Source organism: Varanus komodoensis, unplaced genomic scaffold (assembly GCF_004798865.1).
Source record: "Varanus komodoensis strain SLA01 unplaced genomic scaffold, ASM479886v1 scaffold3, whole genome shotgun sequence".
Classification (NCBI taxonomy): Eukaryota; Metazoa; Chordata; class Lepidosauria; order Squamata; family Varanidae; genus Varanus; species Varanus komodoensis.
Genome location: NW_025335761.1, coordinates 34,771,786 through 34,789,823, shown reverse-complemented (window position 1 = coordinate 34,789,823; position 18,038 = coordinate 34,771,786). Strand labels below are relative to the sequence as shown.

Genomic DNA, 18,038 nt, shown 5'->3' with positions numbered 1-18,038 from the left:
CTCAATTAGTAGCATGAATGGAAGCAAGCAAATGTCAAGCTGTCAATTGTTAGCCAATTAGTAACTGAATGTTTGTACCATGCTGCCTATGTTACCCTTGGCTGGTAACCCAGAAGTCTTGGATAACTGCCAGGGGCCACATGCCCCAGTAGGATATCTAATAGCTATATGGGTACTAAACCTGTTGTGTGGTCTTTTCTCCCATGTATTTTCCCATCAATGAGCTTACCTGGCAGTCAGATCTAAATATGAGAAGACTTTTACTATGTTAAAATTCTCTGAATGCTCTCATGTTGCCACATGTCCTCATGTACACAGGCATGCAACTCATACATGTATATATATAAAGATCAACACTGATCTAAGGGAGCTTTTAAGCAGAGGTGTGATGTGGATTTGTACTTACCAAAGTGGAGAGCTACTTCTAAACTGGGGTAATGAGGTCAAACATTCACTCAGATTCCTAAAATATAGACCTGATTTTTACACATTTTTGTTCTTAGTGCAACACACAAACATTCATTACAGCAGAGAACAATAGCTTGTTTAATATCCCCTTCCCCTGACACATACTAGGTGTAAGAGGGCTAATTTGAAAAGATAAGGGTGAAGCTAAGGGAAAGCAGGCAAATAAGGAGAGAAATGGCAGAGCAGAGTGTTGGATGGGTAAGGAAGCTTGGTACTGGTGACAATAGTGGACCATTTTGGCCAAACTTTATTGATTGAGATAATCAAAGCAAACCCCACTCTCCCGTGCTCACTTTCGCATGAATAAGGCAATGTGATTTACTTCTGAGTAGGCATGTATACTGGCCTGTTTTCAACTAGTTATTCCTTTCTCAGTGGTTGAAGAAATGTGAGAGGCTTGTGTTATGCACGGATTCCCATCTCTGAATGTGTGCATTAGCAAACACTGCTTTTTTAAACAAAACAAAAGCCCAATGAGACACTTCCCTATTGCAGTGCCACTCTGATCAAGCCCACTGCTCCACTGAAGCCACTCCACCTTGCAGAGTAGCACCACAAGTTTAGCACACAGTGTGATATATGGCACAACACACACACGCACACAAAACATAATGAAAAAATCAGGATATGACCTTTTTGAAGGAATCTGGAATATAATGACAGAAATAATATGAGGCGATAGGTTGTGAATTTGCTTCATGTGACATGCCAGCAGGTCAGGCATTACAATGCCAGTAAAAATACCTGGTGTAGTTTCCCTCCACCCCGGAGTATACCCAGACTGTGATCCTGAGTCTTCCATGAGAGAGTAACCCCATCCAGGACAAGCTGAATCTCTATTCCTTGATCTGCCCTTCCACTAACCAGGAACACCTCTTTCTTGTCTGGATTAAGTTTTGATTTGTTTGCCCTCATCTGCTCCAGTACCAACATCAGACACCAGAACTACCATAGCCTCCTTAGATTTTAATGGAAAGGGGAGCTAGAGCTGAGTGTAGGTAGCAAACTGCTGGGAGCACTTTGGGATTCGTGTATATAGTAAATAGTGTGGGATAAGATGGACCTAGTTGAGCAGGAATCTCCCAACATGAAATTGTCCCTCTAAGAAGGACTGCACCCACCATATAACAGTGCCTCCCAGTTTCATCTCAGACAGGTGCTCCTGAAAGATACCATGCTTCATGGTATTGACAGCTGCAGAAAGGTCCGGCAGAACTAACACAGATATACTTCCCCTGCCCAGTTCCCAGTGAAGATAATCCACCAAGACATCCAGAGCAGCCTCTATCCCATGACCATGTCTGAAGCCAGTTAAAAATTGCATCATCCAGAAACTGAGAATTCAACACATGTTCCAGTTGCTTGCCCAAGAATGCAACATTAGAGACCAGCTGGAAATTATTGAACACAGTGGCACAAAAGTGGCAGGCCTCTCCATTCCAAGAATCCTGTCCATATTCTCAGGATATGCAAAATGAAAATAATCCATTGTAACTGAACGAGCAGGGGCTCAGATTAAATCCACCTGTGGATGTACTTTGGTATCCAAGTTGGCACAGATAGGATCAGTTTTATCTGTGTAATGCCACAGAAGAGGAAAGAAAGAATGAAATGGAGCAGAACCAACTATAATTACCTGATTTCAGAGAAAGGGGAACCCAAAGTACTTTACTTCCTGGTTGGTTGCCAAATAGCTAGAAAAATACTGTGAATACAGAAATTCTTTGGCTTTCTATGCTTAGGTCATATTAAAAAATGAGGCAATGGGCTGTACCACAATCAATAAACAAAAAGGAGAACCTTTGGATATCCAGTGATGGAGAGACTGAATGGAGGTTTAGCTTCTATTAGGAACCCTAGAGCCATCTATCTAATTAAAAATACATTTAGATAAAGAACATGATCCAAGATGAATTGGAAAATTATGTTGAAAATTCTGCCCGAGACATTTTGGTGCTCCATATTCTCTACAGGATTGGTTCCACATATGAACTCAGAAACATGAGCTCCCTTCCAAGGCACTAAATGGGTAGGTTCTGCCATGCTGTTAATGGAATCCAGCTCTGGACTCACAGGAACACTGAAAGAGGTTCCTTATCCCTGCCTCTTGTGGTTCTACAGTGGCTCAGAGCCTGAACGGTGTTTCTGGTAGTTTTTCAGACTGTGCCTTCCAAACCCAAAATGGATTCTTGATTCAAGGTGTTATGATAATGCCCATTAAATCTATAGTGAGCAATATGTATGACAATGCCAGTATATCTAAAGCTTCTGTTTAACATACGGGCATTGTGGGAAACAAAAATGGCAGCTTTTTAGCTGCCACTGCCAGCTAAGCTCACAGCCAGAAAGCACAACTGCCAGCTGTCTTGCCAGCGTCCCTCCAACCTGGTGTTGGCCCAGACCATCTGCCTTCAGCCCTCCATGCAAATTGTTCCTGGCCTGTAGAGATAACTGCCCTATGAATAGTGAACAGTTTCTGCCTGAGAGCCATCTCACCAGCCATGTTGTACTCCAGAACCTTCTTCAAGCAGAGACAGGAATAGAGAGGTAATATATTAGCCCCTGGAACTGACAGGATGCATGAGACCTCTGGACAGGCCGAGCCAAGTATAAAGAGATTATGGCCTTTTGCCCTTGCCTGGACACCCAACTCGAATTTGGTGCCTGCAGCTTCCAGCAAGAAGAAATGTGTGACATCTTGAATGGTATGAATTCTCTTTGTCTTATCCACAGCACAACCCCTGGGCTGCACTATCTGGTTCCTATGAAATTATCTCATTTCTAGTGGTAGAAAGACAGCTGTCTTCAAGAGCCTGAGTTGAAAAGATTCTACCCTTTTGTCTCTTTCTCCATTGTACCTAGCACAAAGCAGCTGATCTCCCACTGGTATCAACTAGGATGAAATGAAAGAGCCCTTCATTCATCCAAAACCTTAATGCAGGAAAATGATTATGGATAAGAATAGTGTGTCACCTGTGGGCAAGCATGTCTCTTAACATGGTGTGTGCGCGCGCATGCACGCATGAGAGAGAGACAGAGACTGCCCACCCCTTGTCATAGAAAGGAACCTTTGTAAATGCAAAAAAAGAGTCTTGAGCAGAGGTTTAGGGTATCTGAGCTATTGAAGCCAGTCATAAAACCTTAGTGGACAATTTATTGTGTTTACATGTACTGGAAAAGCTAATATGTTCTCCTTTTAATTGGGTTATTATCAATCTATAATCCACTGAACTTGCCAATTGGAAAGCTAGCAGTTCGAATCCACATGGTGGGATAATCACCTTCCAGCTTCCACCCACCCAGCAGCTCAAAAGCACACAAAAGTGCAAGTAGATAAATGGGTACCCACTTCAGTGGGGAGCTAGTGACTTGTGTGCAAGTGAGAAGACCAGTCTGTGTTGGATCTACAGCAGCAATGCTGGAGAAAGATCCCAGAAGATGACAGCACTCCTGCAGACTAACACTGGCTGTTTTGTGTGCAAAGCTAGCTCACCCCCTGTGGTGCACCAGAGATAGTGTGTGAGCATGAACTAAAGAGCTAGTAATCTTAGGCAGGCAAACTACTCTGCATTAGCACTGTAGACTTCCTGGCAAATTGTACCAATGCCATACAAAATAAACAAACAAGCAAGCAAACATATAATCACAGAATGCTAGAGTTGGAAGGGGCCATGAAGACCATTTGGTCCAACCCCCTGCTGTTGCAGAACACCAAGTTACACCATCCCACTCAGATGGCTGTCCAATTTCTTTTTGAATGTCTCTAATGTGGGAGAGCCCACCACTCTCTAGGCAGCTGCTTCCACTGCCAAATTGCTCTGACAGTGAGGAAGCTTTTCCTGATATCTAGCCTGAATCTGGGTTGTAGCAGCTTGAATTGATTATTCCGTGTCCTACACTCTGGCATCAGCAAGAAGAGATCTTGACCTTCCTCTTTGTGACAGCCTTTGAGGTACTTATAGGGGGATTTCATGTCCCCCTCAGTCTTCTCAAGGCTGAACATGCCCCGTTCGCTCAGTCTCTGCTCACAGGCCAGTGTTTCCAAACCCTGGATCATCTTTGTTGCCGTCCTCTGGACCCTTTCTAATTTTCTTGCATCTTTCTTAAATTTTGGTGCCCAGAACTGTACATAGTATTACAGATGAGGTTTGATTAGTGAGGAGTACAGAGGAATTACTACTTCTCATAATTTGGAAGTAGTATTTCTGTTAATGCATCCCATATAATAATTGAAACATGAACCCATATCCTATAGTGCTTACATCAAATGGTTCTCTTTTTGAAAGCTCATGCCATTAGTCTCATTGGAGATATTACATTTTAGCATACTCATGCTGGGCACAGAACATGAGAGGAGCATGGCAGTCATGTCATGGTGGTTTGTCTGCCCAACTGGGAGTGAAGAAGTGTGAGGGTTAAGTTTACAGTAGAGCAGGGAGTGGGACTGAAGCAAGAAATTCATGTCTTACAGAAACTGGCATCCCAAACATCCATGTACACAAAAACAAGAAATAATAAAATATTAATCTGATTTTGGATACTGAAGTACGTTTACCATCTTTTCCCTAATAGTACAGGCCAAAACAAAACAAAAATGGAAGTAATATATATTCAGGCCTTAAATATTTCTCTGGTCAACAAGACCTAGTAGACCACATGTACATGTTGTGAAGGCAATTAGTACAAACTCTTGAGAAGACTCAAGATGTAGTAAATCACCTTTATCTGTGTTAACCCAGGATGCAGTCTATATCTCTTATATCTTTACCTTTTGTTCTGATGTAAGATGACTTCTGTGTCTATTGTAAATTAAGATAAGCATTTGTTAATCGCTGCATCTGTGATTGTTGCAGTTTGCATTCCACAGTAATTGTATAGGTTTCTATTTTCTGCATAATCAAGAAATACGATATAAGCAAAGGATATTTCTTGTGAGAGCAGAAAGTCTTGTTGCTGTTAGAGGAAAATCTGGCAGCTTCAACCCTTTCTCCTGTAATTGCTGATGTGCATACTTAAGTAAATCTACTCACTTGGATAAACCTAAATGCAGAGTTATTTCTTCCACAAAATCTTGTCACTTTAAAAGTTACTTCATTCTACATATCAGACAGAAAAGCTATAAAATATGTCAGATCTGCCTGGAATATTTCTAAAATCCGAATAAGATAAGAAAGATGAATATATTAACACATGAGTAATTATTTCAACCTTACCTGAATACCATATTGAGTGTATCTCAAGCATCTCCCCTCTAATAGAGCTGGTGATGAAGAGTTAAAATAGGTCGATGTAAAGACTTGGCAATATTTAGGGATCTCAAAAGCATAACAATATTGGGGGGAGGGTGCAAAATAGCAGATATCCTGAAGCCCAACCTCTGTCGTCTTTCACAGCAACACCCCTAAACTGTTTACTGATCATTTCTTTCACCTTTGTGAGCTCCAATTCTAATAGGGTTAAGGGAGAAAACCCATAATAATGAAGTTCTATTCAACCATATCTGCCCATCCTGCGATCAGATTATCTGTAAAAACCAGGGTGGAAAGGCAATAATCTGGGGGGTAAAATTTAACTTGAGTTAAAGGGAATTACATTTATCCATGCTCACCATACAAAGCCACATATCGCTGCTGGACCAATCCATGGAGTGGTTGGAAATGGGACTCGCAGAGTCATTTGTGCCCCTGTACATGTTAGAGCTCTATAACCTTTTCCTTTAAGTGTATTGCGGTGAAACAAGGTTATATAGGAGTCACATGACTTGTTGGGCCAATCCAGGAGGAGTTAGAAATGAGTCCTTTAAGGTCATGTTTGACTTGCTATGAAAGGGCTCTTCCTATAGGTCCATGGCAGCCTAAATTCATAGAATACATGGCTGCTGTCAGATCATCCCTGCATCCAGGGCAGGATTTCCAGGGCTTGGACTTCAGTTCTTAGAAAGGGTGGAGCTACCTGTCACTTTTGAAAAAGAACAGTTGAAAATTTAGACTTTTTCACTACTTATGAGACATCTTAGTCCCCAAGCCAGTAAGTGGACACATCTTCATCTCTGGAGGAGCCATTATTATTATTATTATTATAACATTTCTATGCCGCCCCTTGCCGAAGCCTCGGGGCAGCTTACAACACAATAAAATACATTGAAATACAATAGAACATAATAAATTACCATTAAATACAAAAATACAAAAAATACATTGAGTTACAAACATAATAATATAAAATTAAAATTATCAGTATAAAATAAGTAAATAAATAATATAGGAGGAGAAAAGAGAAGGAAGAAGAAGTTGCCCTGGCCAGATCATATATTTTAACAATTAAAATGATGTTTAAATAAAAAGGTCTTTACCTGGCGCCGAAAAACCAGTAACGACGGTGCCAGGCGGACCTCTTTGGGGAGTGAATTCCATAGGTTGGGTGCCACCACAGAGAAAGCCCTCCTCCGAGTACTTACTCTCCTAATTTCTTTCATGGAGGGTTCCCGGAGAAGGGACTCTCCCGCAGATCTCAAAGGGCGGTCGGGCATATACGGATGTAAGCGCTCGTTCAGGTAGCCAGGACCCAAGCCATTTAGGGCTTTATAGGTCATAATCAACACCTTGAATTGGGCCCGGGCTTCAATGGGCAGTCAGTGAAGCTGACGGAGGACTGGAGTCATGTGAGCATAACGCCCCGTCCCCGTCAGCAACCTGGCAGCTCTATTTTGCACCAATTGAAGTGTTCGGACCGTCTTCAGGGGAAGCCCCACGTAAAGCGCGTTACAGAAGTCTAGGCGGGAAGTCACCAGCACGTGTGTCACCGTCGCCAGGCAGTCGAACTCCTGGTAGGGGTGCAGCTGATTAATCAGCCGAAGCTGAAGGAAGGCGCTCCTCGCCACCGCTGTCACCTGAGCTTCCAAACAAAGCTCCGGGTCGAGGAGTACTCCTAAGCTGCGGACCTTATCCCTAAGAGGGAGTGTTGCACCATTCAGGACCAGGTCAAATCCACCCTCTTTGAAGCCCGATCCGCCAACCAACAGGACCTCCGTCTTGTCTGGGTTGAGTTTCAGTTTATTGGCCCTCATCCATTCCATTACCTCGGCCAAGCACTGGTTCAGCACAGCCACTGCCTCACCTGGATTAGTGGAAAACGAGAGGTAGAGCTGGGTATCATCAGCGTACTGATGATTCCGCAGCCCACACCTCCTGATGACCTCTCCCAGAGGTTTCATATAGATGTTAAATAGCAGAGGGGATAGAATGGAGCCCTGTGGTACTCCATGGCATAGCTGCCATGACGCAGAGACATGGTCCCCCAGCACTACCTTCTGGAATCGACCATTGAGATAGGAGCGGAACCATTGCAAAGCAGTGCCTCCAACCCCCAATCCCGCTAGCCTATCCAGAAGGATACCATGGTCGATGGTATCGAAAGCCGCTGAGAGGTCCAGAAGAACCAACAGGGATGCACTCCCCCTGTCCTTCTCCCTGCACAGGTCATCGTACAGGGCGACCAAGGCAGATTCAGTACTGTACCCAGGTCTGAAGCCAGACTGAAAAGGATCCAGATAATCAGTTTCATCCAAGAGTGCTTGGAGTTGTCCCGCCACCACTCGCTCCAACACCTTGCCCAGAAACGGGATGTTGGCCACAGGTCTATAGTTAGTGGCCATCTCTGGATCCCGTGACGCTTTCTTCAGGACCGGTAGTATTACCGCCTCCTTTAAAGGGGCAGGCACTCGACCCTCCCTCAGAGAAGCGTTAACCACTTCCAAGATCCAGGTCCCAATCCCGTGCTTGGAGTTATTTATTAACCAAGACGGGCAAGTGGCAAGTGGCAATAGGCAAGTGGTGGGACGTACTTGTCCAAGTACCTTGTCCACATCATTGGGCCGCAATAATTGAAATTCCTCCAACAATTTTGGACCAGACGGTAGCATTGGCGTCTCCTCAGAGACCTCTGATTCATTAGTGGAGTCCAGCTCGTGACGAATCGGAGCGATTTTCTCCCTGAAATGCCTGGCAAAGTCATCACAGCAGGCCTTTGAGGGTGGCATCGGATCTTCCTTAGGACCCAGGCGAACCAGGCCTTGTACCACTCGAAAAAGCTCCACCGGACGGCATTGTGAGGAGGCAATGGAAGCGGAAAAAAACTTCTTTTTCGCCGCCTTCACCGCCACAGCATAGGCCCAATAGTGGGCTCTCAAGTGTGTTCGGTCAGATTCATCCCGTGATTTCCTCCACCTACGCTCCAGTTGTCTCCCAACCCACCATGTCTGTGCAATGTTAGAGGAGAACCTGGAGGAGCTCCCAGTGTCATTAGGAGCTGGGTCATTTTTCCAGGTCATCATAGTCAACTTTCCCCTTCTGAACCAAGGTGATTCATTGCTTTTTGTGGGCTCCGGGGCCATCGGATCCCCTTCATTCTCTGAGTTGCACTGACAAGCTCCAATAATAGACTTCAATTCAGGCCAAAGTGCTGATGGAAACGACAGTAAAATTTCTGGGGTAGCATTTGCATGAGACATGATATGTCAGCTAAGGTTGCTGAGTGTGCTAGGCTAAGCCATATGCAGCCACATTATTACTGTGCCCTGCAAACAATGTGCAAATGTGTTTCCAAGATAACCGTTGAGGGTGGAAGAGGCAGTAGATGTGCCTTCTTTAAAGGCAATTTCACATATTTCATGTCAGCATATTTGACAGGGACCCTCAGACAATCCTGCCTCCCAGAAGTGTGCAAGTAGAATACATGTTTGTTCTATGCAGGATTATTAATATGTTATGTGTTCAGGCACACATTTATTCCTTAGGTCTATCTCTCAGATACTGCTAACTGGAAGGGCATGGTTTAAATGATGGAGAAAGGTGATTAGTTCCCAACTGCCATATCTCTTCTCAAATTGCCCCTGAGGTGGCTTCAGCCCCATTCAAAAAACTGACAAGCATAGTTTTGAAGCGCACAAGTTGGGTAGAAACACTTAGAATGGAAAAATGGCAGACAGAAAAAGATATAAATGCCTCTTTCTCTCCTACCCTCATTTCTGCTAGAAATCACTCCTAACACTTTTCCCCTTTCTCTCTTAACAAAAAACTTGGTGTCACATTTGCATGTGATGTTTAGTTGGTCTCTTAGGCATACATCTAAAAACTGTAATGCTCAAAACAGTCCTGAAATGTGGGAGGTGTGGAGTCCAATAATTATTTGGGTGTGCTGGAGAAAAGGAGAGGTGGAGGCATGTGTAGGAGAAGTATGAAGTCGCTGGGGGGAAACGTGAGGACCGCAGATTGAAAAGCCTGAAAGAACAGAATGGGTGAAGACTGTAAATGCATTTGGATGTAAAGGGAGCAATTGGGTACTGATGAATAATAGCTTGAAGCATTAGTGTAGTAAGCAGAGGGGAGCAGATTTGTGAGTGGATGGGAGATATCTTGGGAGCATTTCCCACTGGTCCAATTATGTGGGTGTACATCATGATTAACTTCATTGGTTTCAGAGGAATTGTCATGAGCAAAATGAATCAGATTCCTGCTCTTGCATTTTGCTTGAAGAAAGACTGTGTCCATCTGCTACAGCCAAGAATCCTGTGACGTCTTTAATTGGACAGTTGTCTTCATTCACCTGTCTTTAAGGTGCTGCAAGATCTTTTGCATGTCATTTTGTGCCAAACTACCCCTTGGAATATTTACTTTTCCCAAAGGTAAAGCTGCACATTTCCATTTCAGGGCTCTGCTGTGCCAGTTTGGCAAAGAAGTCACTTTGAATGGCTTTTTCAGACATCAGACTCCTCTGTGAAACAGCCGAGATACAGTTCATCAAGAGGCTTAACTCGATCTCCTGTAGCTTGAATATGGACAGAGTGGTGTGTGTGTGTGTTTATCTCACACAAAGTTCAAAAATGTCTGTGTTATATCACCCAATACTGTAAAGAGCCACTGTAAAAAGGTGACTGACAGTATGTTCTGCATTTTAATTTCCTCTGACCTCACTCTTTACAAATCCCCAGCCCCAATCATTTGTGTGCGTGTGTGTGTGCTTGTATACACCCAGAACTCAGAATAACACACCATGCATCTGATAAAGTGGGCTGTGGTGGATGAAAGCACATGGAATAATACATTATTAGTCTTTAAAATGCTACCGTTGTTGTTGTTGTTGTAGGCTAGAATTGAGGCTAAAACATTATTTGATAGCAGACTGATTATTATATTATATATTATAGACAAGAAAACAAAATCAAAATATTAAATATTATACTTAACCAGCTTTTCAGCCAAGACCGAGTTGCAGAGTGAAAGTATTCAAACAGGGCAGTATTTATGTAGGAGCAGCTTTTTCCTGAAAAGAAAATGGGTAGAAGTAGCTGCAAGTGGACTTTGGGGCTGCCTGGAGACAAAGATCACATGTTGGAAGGGGCATTTGTTCTTGCCTCCACAAGCATTTACTGTGTGAAGTTGGGGCCTGTCTATCACAATTGTGTGGCTTGGAATCACCCAGTGAAGTTGATCAGGAGGAGACTAATGGACAGACAAGAGGAAGTGCTTCCTCAGATGACACCTAACCTTTTACTGAGGTGTGGATGTCATTCTCACAAATAGCAACTACTTGAGATAACGTTAAGAAAGGACTATATTAAATTTATGTAGGATAGAACAGGTCTATTAGTTAAATAATCAGATCAACCTGATGGATCCATCCTGATCTATTCTGGCCATGATTCAGGGGATCTTAAGATCTTTCTCATTACCAGAAATGCCAGGGATCCAGGGCCAATGCAAGCTCTCCCATTGCCTGATGGGGGAGAACAGAAATGTGCCTATGCAGCTTCCACACACCGCCCCCCACTGCCTTCCATGCTGTGTCTCCAACCCCCACCCCAGTGAGGAGTCCCTCGCTGGTGGGTGGCAGGCAGGCAATCTCCAGGAATCGCCCTCTGCAAAACTACATCAGTCACTTTTTTTGCCAACTAGGTTCTCCAGAGAATGGGCTCAGCATCCCACCCACCAGCTCACTCTGAAAGAATCCACAGAGATTGGCAAGGTGGCTTTCTGGAGCACCTGCTCTAGTGCCAACAAGGTGGCAGCTTCAGAGAGCCATCCTGGCAAATGCCAGAAGGAACACAGCAAGTGGGTGCAGGAGCAGGGAAACTCTCTCTAAAGAGAGTTCCCTGCAGCCCTCACCCTCCCAGGCACCCAACCCCCTGGTGGCACTTGTGCATTGGAACCTTCTGACTGGACTCGCCATTATTCCAGCTCTGTCACCTGAGGTGGGTGATTTGCCTCACTTCTTGCATGGGCCAGAATATCCAATTACTAGATGCTGAAGTTGAACCAACAAGGGTGGCTTTTGCCATTGTGTTCTACTTTTGCCCCTAGCGTCTGATAATGACAGGTATACGACTCTAAAATATGAAAGTTCAATTTAGCCATCATGGCTTATGGCTGATGGATCTATCCTCCATGACAGCCAGTGTTGAGTTGCGGACCTGAGAGATCCAGGTTCTCATCCCCACTTGGCCATGAAGCTCAATGGGTGACTTTGGGCCAGTCATGCACTCTCAGCCTAAACAACCTCACAGGATAAAGATTTGATAAAAAATAAAATAACTGATACAATTAAAATTGATAAAATAATAAAAATAATGGATAAAATAATGGATGGGAAAGGATAAAAGTGGGGATTAAAAAAAGAGCAGAGAAGACACTTGTAACCTACCTTGGGTTCCTTGCACGAGGGAAAAAGGTTGGATATTAATGCTATTTAATAATAATAATAATTCAACCCTTTCTGAAAATTTTATATGCTACTCCCACTGTTAGCAACATCACAACTTCTTATAGCTTCCAGGGATGCCTGGCTGTTGTAGACAGAATACCAGATGAATCTTGGTCTGATCCAGTGAGAACAGTTCTCATGTTCTTGCGTTTCAAGTACACTAAAGCAGCCTTTCCTCTGTGAGGAAGTTCCCCAGGCATCTTTTTCTTGGCATCTTTCTGAGAATCTTTCCTCAACAAGAAAAAAATTGTGATTGTTCAGTACCATGGGGAGAATAAAATGTTTCCACTCAGACTAAAAGAAATCAGGATAAAAGGGGAAAGTGTAGGCATCTCTTTATTTTTACTGACAGAGAAATTCAGTGGTGTGGGTGAATTATCCATCCCCACCCACTTGCCTTAGCTAGCAGCCTACAACACATCGCAACTGTTGAACGATAAACGCTTGCTTGACACACAGAAGTTACAGAGCGGATCTGGCTAGTATCTTTCAAGAAATTTCACAATATTCTCAGCAACCTCACTTTTCACCCCAATGGAGCCTTCCTTGGGGTAGAAGGTGGAGGAATTTTAAAAATCTGCATTTCGGGCATCAGCCTAGTAGACAGATTGAATAACAATTGCATTCTTTCTCCTGAAAAAAATGTGTGTGGTTTCTATTCGTAAAGATTAAAGAATTTTGTGCAGTCCCATCTTATGTACATTTACTTCGAGTTAAGTCTGAAGCTTACATGGCAATCATATGCAGGTCTACTTAAATATAAGTCCCACTGAGTTCAATGGGATTGAACAAGTGTGTTTAGGATCATGGCGTCAGTTTATTAAATATAAAGATATCTGCATCTTTTGGAAGCAGATAATCACCTTTCAAGCTATGAAACCTCACATACAATAAGCAAAATGCATCCATCCCTCTTGACAACATAAATCCCAACAGTCTTTCCATCCCCATAAAATCGTTTCATCTGCGGGGACTCACTGAACGGCTGGCCAGGTGTGGACCTGAGCTGCCCCAAGCATGTTCATGGGGTCGGGGAGAGCGACGAGATGCAAAGCGACGAGAGCTTGCTGTCTTATTTTAATCTGCACTTGCCTTGAATAAACAAACATCTGCGATGAAAAATTCAGAGACTGTGTAGACCTTGCGCAGAAGTGCAAGTCTCGGCAAGGTTACCTAGGCGTGAGCCTCGAAGGAAATATAGTAAGGCTTACTTGTGCGAGTAAACATACATAGGACTGGGCTGTTCAGTCCTCCTCCACTTCCAGCCATCTAAGAAAACAAAACAAGGAAAAAAGAGGGCCAATCTGGAACACAGCATATCTCCTTCCTAGAATAAATCGTACTCTGTGACGTTCCCCCGTCACAGCCATGGGATTGTTGGCCAGGAAAGAGCAACAGTCAGCACTTGGCCCCTTGGAGAAAAGCGGGCGGGGAGGATAACTGGGGGAAATGCAAAGGGTCTGAAGCGCTTGCACTGAGGAGGGGGCGGGCAGGAGGAGCCGGAGGAGGAAGGGACAAGAAGCCCACGTCGAGCGGCGCAGCTCCCCGCTGGAGAAAGCGAGCGCGAGAGCGAGCGAGCGCTCGAAGCTGCAGGGATCTTTCACCCGGAGGCGAGGCGAGCCTTTGCTGCAGCTCGAGGGCTGTGCGGAGGACGCAGCGCGGGCAGAGATCTCGCTCGCCGCGCTCGGGCGCATCCCCAGTTCTCTGGCTCCACCCGTGGCGGCGCCGCGCTGCCGCTCCGGCTCTGCCCCGCCCCCGCTCAGCGCGGCTACCTGAAGAGCCCTCCCGCCCAGGCAGGTGGCAGGAGGCGAGGAGCGCCGTGCCCGCCTCGGGATCATGCCTGCGCCCGGCTTCCTCCACGCCGCCCTGCTCCAGCTGAGTGGCTGAGGCAGCCTCCTCCCGGCTCCGGTAAGGCTCCCGGAGGAACCTCCGCCCGTTCCTCGCGGCTCGCGCTCGGCTGCACGGAGGCGCGTAGACCCTCGAAGTTTAGTCCTCCCCGCCGTGCGTCGCCCTCGCCGAAGCATGGGACCAAAATCGCGGAGCTGGGGCTGGGGCGCGGGGAGCGCTGAAAGTGGGCGCAGCCTGGCAAATGGCGTGGGGTGCTGCGTGGCTTTCCTTAGTACCGTTTGAGTGAAGTTTGGGGATGTTTGGGTCCCCGACGCATGCCCCGTTTATTGAATTTGAACCGAACGGGAAAGGTGAGTTCAGCGGCCTGAGGCCACGATGCTAGGCGCGAGATAATCCATGGACTGGACTAGCTAGGCCAGCCTAGTGGGCGCCTCGCTCCTGGGTGTCCCCAGGAAGTGGGACTGTCAGGGCCAAGCAAGTAGAGAAGCCCCATCCCGCGAGTGTCCCAGAAGGACTGGCCTAGCTTGAAAAGCCTTTTCAGAGAGGGCTGCAGCATATTCGGTAGAACTGCCTTCTCCAAGCGGGTGCCCTCCAGATGTTTTTGTCTGTCTCTCCCATCACCCCAACCATTGACTGTGCTGGCTGAGGCTAATGGGAGCTGCAGCCCAAAGCTGCAGATGGGGGAAGGCTGGCATAGCACAAGCACCTGCTGCCAGCAGTCTTCTGCACCGGCTGCCTTTACTTCTCCGAGTTGTGGTATTGAACATTTCACGCTGAATCTGCCACCTGCAGAAAGCCCTGAAGGAGAAAGATGCAAGCAGCTCAATCCTAAGTATGTGTACCTGGAAGCAAATTCCACTGAGTTCACTGGGACTACTCCTGAGTAAATGCACATTGAATTGCAACTAGACAAGCACTCCTATGGATGCTTAATCGGAAGTAAGTTAAATTTATGACCCTGGTATTTCATTCCAAGGAAGTGCGCTCCAGATCACAGCATTGGCTTAAAAGCAGACTTGGGCAATAGCCTGCAGCTCACTGAGGCTGGGAAGGAGTTGTTCATGTTGGACACTTGAGTGTCTTCAGGGAATCTCCACCTAACCACACTCCCCAAAGAGAAAGACTGTGCAGAGCAGACTAAACATTCTCTCTGTTCTCCACACAAGCTGAGGAGGGGTCCCTTGAGGTTGTGACTACTCTTAAAGGCTCAGGATCGTTATTCTGTGTTATCCTCCCAAGACAACAGTAAGGTAAGTCAGGCGGAGAGGTGCCTAGCCCAAGATCATCCGCTGTATTTTGTGATTTTGTGGCAGAGCGGGGGCTGTGAACCCAGGGGACTTCACAGTCCATATCCAAGACTGTGTCTATTACCCTACTGACTCTCTGGGGACACTTGCTTTAACTTGCAGCCCCAATCGCAGTTCCCCTCTTGGCATGATTGCCTCTCATAAGTGCTTACAAGCTACCTAGAGAGCTAGTGTAGTTCCATCTTGCTACAGCAGCTGAGAGGTAAAACTCTATGGGCAAAGCAGAAACCCTCTGAGTGCTGAGGAATGCTTTTCTGTCATAAGCATGGATCTAAAGCACCTCAATGGGGAGCATCATTTGCTGCAGTTTCAGTACTGGCAGTGTTGGTCTGTTGGTGCCCTTATAGTCTTACACTGCAAGCCTTGCTCCATTTTACTCTGGAGGCTCCATCGTCAGCCTTGGGGGCAGATGCTGTGGCAGTCCTTAAACTGTGTGTGTGTGTGTGTGTGTGTGTGTGTGTGTGATAGCCTGCATCTCTCATTCTAGTTTATAACACTTGCACACAAAATATTGTAATGGTCTTTTGCTTAAATTGGCCTGTAGTGTGAATGTATTTTTTCCCCAAAAATGCCTCTAGCTGACATGAACAGGATCCACTCGTGTCACTTTTAGCATCAGTCATGAAAAAATGTCTTATGGCAGAACCCTTTGTGCTTTTATTTCTATGCTGCTGCCCCCTCTCCAGCCATCTCTGTGTAAGTCCCACGGCTGTGGCTAACCTGCTCTGTGAATCTACTGGTCTTCCAGGCAAATCAGTTTTATTCCCAGGATAATTGCTCCCTTTTTACACTTTACCCCATAGGCTACAGTTGCCCAGAAGGCAGACCACTACTTACCTCTGTTTGAGTTCTCCTTACCACTCTTCAGAGGTGGGCTGCAGCTCCCTTGAGGTAAGCTGCATGCTCTGCAATTTGGTACAGCAACCAAAATGTAAAATCTAGAAAGGTTCTTCCACACGGAACGTCTCATTTTCTCTTCCTGATACATTGGTGTTGTGATGATGAAAGCTTGTGCAGGATACCTCCTGCAATATCCCTGCCCCCCACCTATGATTTCCATGCCTCCCCCTACTCAGTCCATCTTGCAGGGGAAGCTGGTGATTCCTTATCCTCATCAATTACACTTTGTACTCTGAGCTTTATAGGGGTTATCCATGGTTCTGAGATCCATCCCCAATGGAGAGCTCCATAAAAGTCAGAATAAAAGCTGCAAAGGATAAAGCGCTCCGCTGACATAGGAGTCACCAGGTGCTGCTGCCATCTTGTGCAGCTGGATTAGGGTCTTTTCTTGCAGTAAAAGTGTTTCCCAATTATGCTTTCACCTCCCTGTCTCATCCTGACTTCTCATGCTGGTTACTCTATTGTTACATGCTGATTCATTAATTAATTGCAGGCTTAAAATGTGGCGTTCAAGCGAGATTTTGTTAGAAGTGCCTTCCTGTGAAAGGAGGTACTTTTAAGTCATCCACATGAGTCCCTTAATTTAGGCATGTCCAATGTCCAAATTGGTTTTTCAAATAATACATGGTTTAGTTCATAGAATCCTTCTTCATCTTTTGCATAAAATGTTCTTAAAATAGCATTTAGATTCAGTAATACTTAACTGGCTGGTTAAAAGCAAGGTTTAATTGGCTTACCTTGAATCAATTGTAGCTCTAACTTAGCTGAAGAGTACAAAATGCAGGAATCTAGTAATCCAAATGTGTAGCTGAGCTGGAAGGAAGTGTCCTTCCTTGCCCCCTTCTTTGTTTGGCCGCTCCCCCGCCTCATGGTTCATACAACAAAACATCTTAGCAAGTTAACCAGACAAACCTGGCATGATTTCTGCAGGGAGGCTTATTTTTTGTGAACACCTGCCTTAGCATTGTTCTTGTCCACATGGCTTGCCATGTCATCTGAACCCAGCAAAGCAATTTTATCAGGAATTGTTCTAATGGTTACAGAACTACCAGGCAAGAGTGGCAAAACTCCTTCCTGTCATTGCACATGGTGGGCATGTCATGAGCGGAGCTGGTTGGAGCTGGGGGTCAGACTAGATGGCCCGGGAGACCCCTTCTGACTCATTCTGTTTCTATGTTTCATTTTTTCTATTGCCAGTTACTTCTCATCCACAGATGCCAAAAGACCACTTTGGAAAGACATTCATTCCTCAGTCTTTTTAAAAACAAAACTTGGGGCCTTAAAATGCAGAATTGGGGCCATCATTATTATTTTATTATTTCTGTTGTTGGACTTTTGCAGGTGTGCAGGTGTACACTTACAGATATCTGCTATGCACAGACCTGCCTGGTCAATTTCCTTGTGAGTGTTACTGCCAAAGGGCAGACAAGGTGAAATGTTATATATGCTGATTTGTGCACAGTTGCCAGGGGCCAAGTGCTTAGCTGTCAATTGAAAAACACTGGGAAAAGTTGGAGTGGGGGAATAGCAACAGAAAGTGCACCAAAAGGGGGCATAGGGACTTGATCTCTGCCTTTAATTTAATCATCTCAACTTTTGATGCTGAACGGATGGTTCTCAGTACTTCCACCTTTTTTCAACACTTCCCCAGTTCTCCAGCTGCTCCAAAAGGGGAGATATTAATTCCCACACACACCTTTCAGAGCACTTCTGTGGTTGCTCTGGTTCCCTGACAGTTCTTTAAAAACTGCAGATATA

The 18,038-nt window shown here is 45.2% G+C and overlaps 1 protein-coding gene across 33 annotated transcripts in view; it reads left to right on the top strand.

Annotated features, from left to right (window-relative positions):
- Positions 1-18,038, top strand: part of SYNDIG1L (synapse differentiation inducing 1 like) — a 137,589-nt gene that overhangs the window by 70,961 nt on the left and 48,590 nt on the right. For 3 of the 33 annotated variants that reach the window (XR_006415379.1, XR_006415376.1, XR_006415377.1), the window contains one exon: positions 10,176-12,916. The exons of 29 other annotated variants lie outside the window; for them this stretch is intronic. The gene's annotated coding sequence lies outside the window, so the exon portion shown is untranslated. Of the gene's footprint in view, positions 1-9,946; positions 10,083-10,175; positions 12,917-18,038 lie in introns of those variants that run through there. One more of the 33 variants, XR_006415378.1, reaches the window with a different exon arrangement.